Source organism: Zea mays, chromosome 5 (genome assembly GCF_902167145.1).
Source record: "Zea mays cultivar B73 chromosome 5, Zm-B73-REFERENCE-NAM-5.0, whole genome shotgun sequence".
Taxonomy (NCBI): Eukaryota; Viridiplantae; Streptophyta; class Magnoliopsida; order Poales; family Poaceae; genus Zea; species Zea mays.
Genome location: NC_050100.1, coordinates 133,099,085 through 133,106,921, shown reverse-complemented (window position 1 = coordinate 133,106,921; position 7,837 = coordinate 133,099,085). Strand labels below are relative to the sequence as shown.

The 7,837-nt window shown below is 39.8% G+C and overlaps 1 long non-coding RNA gene across 1 annotated transcript; it reads right to left on the bottom strand.

Moving 5' to 3' along the window:
- Positions 1 to 7,208: 7,208 nt before the first annotated feature.
- On the bottom strand, positions 7,209 to 7,441 carry LOC103626896 (uncharacterized). Its single transcript, XR_553239.1, has 2 exons — positions 7,405 to 7,441; positions 7,209 to 7,323 (listed from the first exon to the last, which is right to left on the bottom strand). It is a non-coding gene; the product is annotated as an uncharacterized lncRNA (long non-coding RNA).
- Between the last annotated feature and the right edge of the window lie 396 nt (positions 7,442 to 7,837).

Below are 7,837 nucleotides of genomic sequence, written 5' to 3'. Positions count from 1 at the left end.
TTGCATTTTCATAACCAACTAATGGAGTAATGCTAGTCAATTAACCCATAAATAAAGGAATGTGTATCCCATGCTTAGGATTTTGTTGGGAAACATTTTGGTTTGACCTCAAATTGTAAAAAAAAGTATAAAACAGAAAGTGAGAGAGAAAATTGTAATAATAATCTATTATTTCCAAAATTAAACAATGATAAGAAGAATAAATAATAGCATTGAAAATAGTAGATCTATAGGATTATGTTTGAGGATGGAAATCTGAAATTTTAAAATACAAAATTTCAATAGGTTTGAATTTAAAATAGAAATTTGAAAAGGTGAAAGAAACTAAAATAGAAAAGAAAAGGAAATGAACAAACCTGCTCTTGGGCCAACTCTCTTCGTCGCGGCCCACCTCCACTCCTCAACCTGCGCAGCCCAGTCCTGCACCGGCGGCCCATCACCTCTTTCCGTCTCTCACACCAACGGGCGGGTCCCACTCATAAACCTCTCTACCAACCACACTCACTAAGTCGCGGGGCTTGCATGTCGACCTTGTCACCCAGAACCCGTGCGCGCGTTGCTCGCGCCCACTCGTTCGCCACATTCGCTGATGGGTGGGCCCTAGTGAACCGTGATTTCTTCACCCGTGTCGCCGGACGCCATTGCAGAGCCAAGGAGGAGAGATGGAGAGAGAGCCGCCACACGAAATTTTTGCTTGCACAGCCGTTGGGACTTCGGGGGTACTCGAGGGCTACATTGGTGCACGAAGGATGTATCTGGGGCAACCTTAGAAGCTGCGACAACCGGGAGCCACGGGAATTCGTCGTCGGAATTCCTCCTCCGCCGCGGTGACACCGCACGCCATGGGCAGGGCTCGTCATCGTTTCAATCACTGGTAAATCCACCACCACGCCCTTTGCCTTGGCCTTCTCATAGGGTAGCGCTCGTTAATTCGCGGAATAGGGCATCAGAGCGTTGGCCAAGGCCTCGCCGGCGGACTGCGCCGCCGCGGGCAATCCATCCCGCCGCGGCTTGGGTGGGGGTTTGACGATGTGAGCGGGGCCACTGGTCAATGGATGAACGGCGAAGATCGAGCTTGGAATATCTGTTTAGCTCGAGGGGATTGTGCGTCGTTGATCGGATAGTGGTTGGACTAGATCAGATCGTGATCTCATCAAACCGGTAAGGATTCCGGACCGTTGATTTCTAGATCTGGGGCACGATTAGATCTTCGCGTAACACTTCATTCATAAAATCCTGATCGTCGATCACTAATTGAACGACCGTTGTTGTGTACTGATTCGTGATGTTTGGCTTCTAATCTAATCCGTTGACTTAGATCGGGCGGCTCAGATTCCATCTTACCCCTTCGCTGTGGTGAATTAACAGAAGAGCCCCTGGATTTCTAAATAATCAACCCGTCGTCCATTTTCTGTGAAAAGAAAATAGAATTAAATGGAGACTTTGCATATAAACCCCTGGAAGTCATTTTTAGGTATAAAATTAATTCTAAATAACCTAGAATCTTGTTTAGTCCATATCTCATCCGTTTTAACTCCAAATTGATTCGTTCCAGTTGTATTCATTTTGTTTTAATATTGTTTATCACCTAGTACCTTTGTTTTGCCATGAAACTTAATTTAAAATTATTCACTTGAATTACTCTATTATAGGTACTAAATAACTCCAGAAATTCATAATTTCTTTGTTCTAACTCTGATTTGACCCATTAAAATTGCGTTAGCTTCATAAAAATATTGTCTATGCAGTGGCAACATTAATTGTACCATAGAACATTTTTATAGTTAGATATTTGTTTAGCCTATGTTTAGTAGATTATACCTTTTAACCAAAGTTAAACTAGACCATGATAGTGATTTGACTATAATATGATTTCTAAACAAGTTATAATCTGGATTAAAGTTTACTTAACTATTTGGAGTATATTTCCTCATATGATGTATATTAACCAATTTATAATATAGTTTAACATTTAAATCACATTTATCTTCCATAAATCATAACTCCTTAACCGTAACTCCGAATTTAGTGGTTCTCGAACCCACGATGTCGTAGTAACGCGTAGATTATTATTATGCAGTTTGTGCTTATGTTTGGTGTGATGTTAATTTTGTCTATACCATGTTAGTTTGTATTGCTATGACTAGCGCGAGGTTACGAGTCATCTTGAGAGCAAGTTGGTACCTGGAATCTCAAGTCCTAGGCAAGTTATGCCCTTGATCACTTCTTTTTACCTAGTCATGTTCTTATTAATCATAATGATCTGCATAGGTTAATTTTGATGGGACCCTTTAGGTTACCTTAGTTTGATTATCTTTATACCTTGACTCCACTAAACTTTTTGGGTAGTACTTGTTATTGCTTTATGTGGTTTTGGGTATGAGATACATTATTCATGATCACACTTTTATTATATGTTTATTATTATTGTTCTTGTTAAGATCATTATGTTAATTGGAACATGGAGCGACCACCCGGGAAAACAGTGCTACCACAAGGGTGGTATGGGACGCCTTTGGCTGATTAATTAGGAAAGCTAGTGGATGACTACCTTACCCAAAAGGGGCAAGGGTAGTAGGGGAGTGGTCAGTGTAGGGAGGTCCTTGGGTTGATTTTGCTGCGATGGCAGTCAGGCGAGGGATCCCTGCATTGGAGCTTCCTATAAACTGTAGCGGGTTTTCTGAAGCTAGTGGAACTTTGTAAAGGCCCCGTAGTGTTACCCTGCCTCGCCTCCTCGGTAGAGATGTATGGGAGTGGCCTTCTCTTGGCAGATGGGTAACATGACTTGTGGGTAAATATGTGCAACCTCTGCAGAGTGTAAAACCGGTATATCAGTCGTGCTCACAGTCATGAGCAGCTCGGACCCTCACATGATTAATTTATGGAACTAAATTCAATTTGTCATATGTATTGCATTGCAGGTGTTGTTATTACTTTTGTTCTACTACTTAATTGGGTTGGTATTTAATTATACTTAGTAATTGCTAATAAAAGTTTGATAAACTTTAAAAGCAAGGCTTAGCTTCAACCATCCCCTTTGGTAAGCCTTACACTTCCAGTGAGCTCCCACCTTTGGCGAGTTCATGCATATTATTCCCCACAACTTGTTGAGCGATGAATGTATGTGAGCTCACTCTTGCTGTCTCACACTCCCCCCACAGGTCAAGATCAGGTACCACAGGATGAGTCGCATGGAGGATGTTGTGATGAGTTCGTGAGAGGTCTAGGCCGTCGTCTCCCAGTCAACTTTGGGTTGTTGGGTCATTGTCTTCTTATGATGTAATTATTTATTTATTTCGTACAGAACTCCTATTATATAGTAAAGATGTGACATTCGTTTCTGTACCACTATTCATCATATGTGTGAGACTTGGTCCCAGCACACCTGGTGTTTATCTCGTGCCCGGGTTTTGGACCCCTAAAACCTGGGTGTGACGGTCAAGCCCGTGAATCCCAGGTGGAGGAGGACTGCGGATTTCACGTGCCATGCGCTGGTTGTTACCGTGCGCTCGCGAGGTTGTTCCGAGGTGGGTGACAGGGCTGACGGGGTGACCCCACATGCAAGCGACACAGCGAGGCGATAAGGTGGTAGTTCAACTGGCCATCAGGGTCCACACGACAGCGGAGCAAGTAACCCTACTGCGCGCGAGCAAGCACTCTAGCCGTGGGGCCCGCATGGCGGTGAAACGGAGGGCCTAGAGACCCCAGCTGTCGGTGCAACGCAGCTGGGCAGAGAAAAGTGGAAGCTAGGCCGCGCGGGACTGGGGGTGGAGATGGGCCAGCCAAGAAGAAACGACCCATACATGCGTTTGCATTTTTTTCTTTTATCATTCTCTGCTTTGTTTTTCAAATTTCAATTTCAAGTATTCAACTCAAATTCAAATCTCTGTTTTGAAGTCTAGGTTCCCAATCTCACCCATAATCCTAATGTGAATATAACTCCTATTTTCAATATTATTATTTATTCTCCTTCCCACTATTTATTTCTAGAATTAAATGACTTTATCACCATTTCCTTTCTAAATTGTATGTTTTATATTTTTGTTCATAATTTGAGATCAAATTTAAGTTATGATTCCTTTATTTCAATAAAATGCCTCACAACAAAATCATTAGCATGAGATGCACATTTCCTAACTTCACTCTCTTAATTGATTATGATAGTGGAAGGAAATTAATAAATTTATAAAGGTTTCAAACATTCTGAAGACACCATTATAAATATATATTTATTTACTTTATTATTATTATTTCATTCTACCAATTTTTGGGCTTTACAGTATGGCATTTAGTTCCACGTCCTAACCAAAATGTTGCAGGTACCAAGTGGGTATTCCGCAACAAACAAGATGAGCATGGTGTGGTGACTAGGAACAAAGTTCGACTTGTTGCCAAGGGATATTCACAAGTCGAAGGTTTGGATTTCGATGAATCCTATGCACCCGTAGCTAGGCTTGAGTCAATTCGTATATTACTTGCCTATGCTATTTACCATGGCTTTAAGTTATATCAAATGGACATGAAGAGTGCTTTCCTCAATGGCCCTATCAAGGAATAGGTATATGTTGAGCAACCTCTCGACTTTGAAGATAGTGAGTATCCTACACATGTTTATAAGCTCTCAAAGGTGCTTTATGGGCTCAAGCATGCCCTAAGAGCATGGTATGAATGCCTGAGAGACCTTCTTATCACTAATGGTTTCAAAGTTGGAAAAGCTGACCCTACTCTCTTCACTAAAACAATTGCTTAAGACTTGTTCATATGCCAAATTTATGTTAATGATATTATATTTGGGTCTACTAATAAGTCATCTTGTGAAGAGTTTAGTAGGATTATGATACAGAAATTCGAGATGTCTATGATGGGGGAGTTGAAGTATTTCCTTGGATTTCAAATCAAGCAACTCCAATAGGGCACCTTCAACTCCAAGAGATTCTCAAGAAGTTTGGAACGAAGAATGACAAACCCATCAAGACACCCATGGGAACAAATGGGCATCTTGACCTCGACACGGGAGGTAAATCCGTAGATCAAAAGGTATATCAGTCGATGATAGGTTCTTTACTCTCACTACTACAGATCATGCTATATGAGACGGTTAATTTTCAGTTATTAAGACGCTTATGAAGTGTCCAATTTTGATGGAGTCGCAAAAGATGTCCCACATTTAAGATGGTTATAAACCGTCTTAAAAGATATTATATAAGACAATTTTTAATTTATAACCGTCTGAAAAAGGTATTTGTTTAAGTCATTTTGTCTGATAAACTGTCTGAAAAATGTATTTGTTTAAGTCATTTCGTCCGATAAACTGTCTTGAATTAGTTTTTTTAAGACACTGCTTCTAAAGAACCGTAGAGAATACAAACATTAAAAGTCATAAAGTATTTATCAAACCGTCTCGAATATCCTACAATAATAGACGTTACAATAGGGAAACCATCTTATTTAGGTGACTAATAATGGACGTTTTAAAAACCGTCTTATTTAGGAGACTGATATTAGACATTTTGGTAACCGTCTTATTAATAATTAAACGAAATGACTTACATGGCAGTACATTCTTCAATTTATAATCATTTTTTCAGATATCATGTTATAATAATTTGAAAGAGAAATATACATACACATATATTGAACAACATTATAATTAATATAATATAAATAAGTACCATTCAATATATCATAAGCATTGTCAAACAACGCATACATAAATGTACTCTAAATCTAAACTAATTAAAATACAACTGTTTGCACTAATGTTAAGCCTAACTTTATATTATGAATTAAAGTCTCCACACTTTTGCGACCATCAAATTTGAATTCTATTCTATGTTTTCCTGTACAACAAATAGGAGAAAACTAGACATAGCAAAAAGCTCCAAGCAGCACGTGGATGGTCTCAAAGCTGCCCTTGTGCTTCTCCCTGTTCTTGATGACTCCTACACGCCCGGTGTTCCTCCGGCTAGTCACCATGACCACGTTGCCGACGTCAAACTTGATGATCCTTGCCTATGTATTATCTCCCTATTAGCCTTATCCAAAGCCAAATCCATAATTCTAGATAAAGCAAGTAATTTATCAGCAACAAAAGAAGTTCAGATTAAATACGAAATGAAATATAACAATCCTTTCAGAAACTTGGAGGCATACTTGCTATATTGCAGTTGTGGACCAAGGGAGCCGAGCTTTGGATTTCCCTCGACTTCACGCAGACGATCTTTGAGCAGGGACGTTGGTTTCACATCCTTTATGTCAACAGTAAGGTTCTTAAATAGCACCTGAAATCCCAAAAGAACATTTAGCATGGCCATGGGTAGCTAGGGCAGAAACACATAAATATCCATAAAGTTCATGTGATCCAAAACATTGAAAAGACAAGCACCAAAGTTGCAGTTGTATAATGAACAAAATCTCAACATACTCTCATCTCATCAGGATGAAATATCCATAAAGTTCACAAAAAATCATACCTAAAATGGTGCCTCCAAAATCTTAATAAGATTTGCCAACTGAAGCAATACATGGCCTGTCACAACTCTATGCTTGAAGGATGCACTTCCCAGAAGATGAAGAATAACAGGGAACAGATGAATTGTGCTCTTTGGATGAGCTCGCCCAGCTAAAGCAGTAACAGGTCCATGGCGTTTGCCAACCATAACCTGCTGTATATCGCTGGAGACAGTGTCAAGAATACCAGGGACCAAGGAAGCAACCAACTGCACAAATGCTTCTGTACAATGATGAATAAAACCCTCCTTCTCCTTTCCCAGTCTATCAACAGCTGATATTAATTTTGCATTGCAAAAGAAATGAGGAAGCCACCTTCGACTATTCTTGCAAAGCAGAGCAACAAACAAAAGGGCCTTCACACGCAGAACATCAGTTCCCTGTTCTATTAGAGAAATGAGCCCGGGGACCAATTGTTTGTCATCTGATAATGAAAGAATATACTGGTTCATGCTTGTCACAGTGTTTTTCATCTGATTATTAACATTGAAGTGAATTGTACACCTCAGGAAGCACATAAATTTTACCAAAAAACACAGGTGAAACAGAAATATCATATTAAATAATATAGAGCAATACTAAATAAAGGATCTAGACAGCCTAAGGGAGCTTTTGGAACTCCAAGTCTCCAACTACCAATGAGTTTAATGCAGAGAAGCAGTACCTCCACGATAAGAGATTTTGGATCAATCTCCTTATAGCCCTTAGTGCCTGATTCCTACCAATGGTGAACTTTCCCAACCAACTGCCTAGGTTTTTTAGCAAGGAGCGCTCCTCGGAACTAGATTTGATAAGGTCTGATCTTAACAAGACCTGCAGCAAAAGTATCCAAGTTTAAACAAAATGGCTAGCAAAAAATAAAAACAGGGCAGACGAATTGGAGAGAACAAAAACCTTGCAGTTCTCATATGTGGCTTTCAGTATTTCCTGACTGAATTTGTAAGTAAAGAGAAGATAATTGTCAGAATTGGTGATGATTGCAGAGTCACTATTCCCTAAAGCCAATTCAATCACAGGTTTCTTCTAACAGGATACATCAGACATACCGAGGATCATCCTCAAGGCGTTCTGAAGGAAGTAGAAGCATGAAGTTGCGGAAATGGCCATATGAGATTGATCCTTATGAATCAGCATTTAGATACTGTCACACCCGGTTTTTAAAAGGCAAACCGAATGCGAACCATGTACGTGCCAGGATCAGTTATTCACGTACACAGCAGTTACATAATATGGACATCATCACACAGTGCTCAAAATAGTATTAATAAGGGAAATAGTCGATTACATCATACGTCTGAGACGTCCATATAGGTCTTACAATAAATCA